Source organism: Polypterus senegalus, unplaced genomic scaffold (assembly GCF_016835505.1).
Source record: "Polypterus senegalus isolate Bchr_013 unplaced genomic scaffold, ASM1683550v1 scaffold_5762, whole genome shotgun sequence".
NCBI classification, from domain to species: Eukaryota; Metazoa; Chordata; class Cladistia; order Polypteriformes; family Polypteridae; genus Polypterus; species Polypterus senegalus.
Genome location: NW_024381509.1, coordinates 9,309 through 11,356, shown reverse-complemented (window position 1 = coordinate 11,356; position 2,048 = coordinate 9,309). Strand labels below are relative to the sequence as shown.

General features: G+C 41.2%; 1 non-coding gene across 1 annotated transcript; it reads right to left on the bottom strand.

Moving 5' to 3' along the window:
* Window positions 1-263: 263 nt before the first annotated feature.
* trnap-ugg lies at window positions 264-335 on the bottom strand. Its single transcript has one exon. It is a non-coding gene; the product is annotated as a tRNA-Pro (tRNA).
* Window positions 336-2,048: the final 1,713 nt, after the last annotated feature.

Here is a 2,048-nt window from a genome sequence, read left to right as displayed (position 1 = left end):
TGTTTAGGGTCAGCAAGTTCTCTTTTCTACCGACATGCAAGCCAAAATATTTCTGTAAGAAGCAGTGCAGATATTGACACGTACTGGTGAAAGAAACGCTGGCGGCAACGGGATGAACATTTATCAGTTGCTGTATCTCGCTCCATTGCTTTGCCTAATCATCAAGTAGACTGGAACGATACGGAATGGTTATCATTGGAAACTATCTCTAAAACGTAACTTAAACACTCTCAGATATGAATCGCAAACGAAGCAAGTAAGACGGGCTTGTCCGGGATTTGAACCCGGGACCTCTCGCACCCAAAGCGAGAATCATACCCCTAGACCAACAAGCCGGCTGAGCGCGCGCCTTTTTTGGCATTCTCCTAGGCAGTATGGCTGCTATTGCCGCAAGATTTGCATTGTGTGTTTCAAAGCAAAATTTCTTGAAGGAATGCACTTCTAAAGAAATCAAGGGCTTCTCAGAGGCGCAAGGAACTTTGGGTTCTTTTTGTTTCTGGCATAACGTGACAATTAAATGTTCTGAAAACTGCAGAAAATCAATTCCACATTCCAAATGCTGGCAGAGTTGCGAAATTCAGCGCAAAGAAACATTTCAGACTAACGCATGAAATAAATCTTAGCGGATCCTTGAAACTCATTGAGGTTTATTTCCAGCCCAAATCTGAAGGGGTACTCTTCTGAAACGGCGGCTTTGAATTCCTTTCGTCTTAACCGAAGCTTTAAAGCAAATGCCCGGAAGGCTGCATTCTCTCAATCCTTCAGTTGAAAAGTGAATTTGTTTTATTTACACCTGACAAAAATTCAGTTCTAAATGGAAATTCTTTACTGCTTCCTTTCCTGGCCGCATACGAAAAGCTTTACTTCTTTCAAGAAATGATCACCAGCTGTTTCCCTAATTGCTGAAAGTGCGGAAGCAGCTGAAGGAGCGGCAGAAGAAGCAAACAACAACAATAGATATATATCAGTTCGTTTCCATGTCTTAAATGGCTTAATGGTTGTGTTGGTCAGGTATTTTAGGGTGTTTAGTGTCAGCAAGTTCTCTTTTCTACCGACATGCAAGCCAAAATATTTCTGTAAGAAGCAGTGCAGATATTGACGCACGTACTGGTGAAAGGCGCCGACGGCAGGGATGAACATTGATCAGTTGCTGTATCTCGTTCCATTGCTCTGCCTAATCATCAAGTAGACTGGAGCGGTGCGTGGAATGGTTAGCATTGGAAACTATCTCTAAAACGTAACTGAAACACTCTCAGATATGAATGTAAAACGAAGAAAGTAAGACGGGCTTGTCCGGGATTTGAACCGGGACCTCTCGCACCAAGCGCAGAATCATACCCCTAGACCAACAAGCCTAAAAAGGGAAAATTAAAAAGTTCTGAAACGAGAAAATAAATTTCCACATTCCAAATGCTGGAGAGTTGGAAATTGCAAAGTTTCAGACTAACGCATGAAATAAATCTTAGGGGACCCTTTGAAACTCATTGAGGTTATTTCCACCCCAAATCTAAGGGGTACCTTCTGAAACGGGGGAATTTTTTCGCCTTAACCGCTTTAAGGAAAAAACCCGAAGGCTGCATTCTTCAATCCTTCAGTTGAAAAGGAATTTGTTTTATTTCACCTGACAAAAATTCATTTCCCAAAAATGGAAATTTTACTGTTTCCCCCTTTCCTCTATAAAAAAAGCTTTTTCTAAGTGATCACCAGCTGTTTCCTCATTGCTGAAAGGAAGCAGCTGACGAGCGCAAAGAAGCAAAAACAACAAAAACGGGTTTATATACGCGTTAGCTTAAAGGGTTTAATGGTTGTGTTTCAGGTATTTTAGGGTGTTTAGGTCAGGTTCTTTTTTCTCCCGACAAAGCCAAAATATTTCTGTAAGAAAGTGGATATTGCCCGTACTGGTAAAAGGGAAAACGCGAGGGAAAGGGATGAACTTTTATAAAGGTTGTATCTGTCCATTGTTTTCCCTAATCATCAAGTAGACGGGAAACGATAGGGAATGGTTACATTGGAAACATCTCTAAAACGTAATTTAAACACCTCAGAAT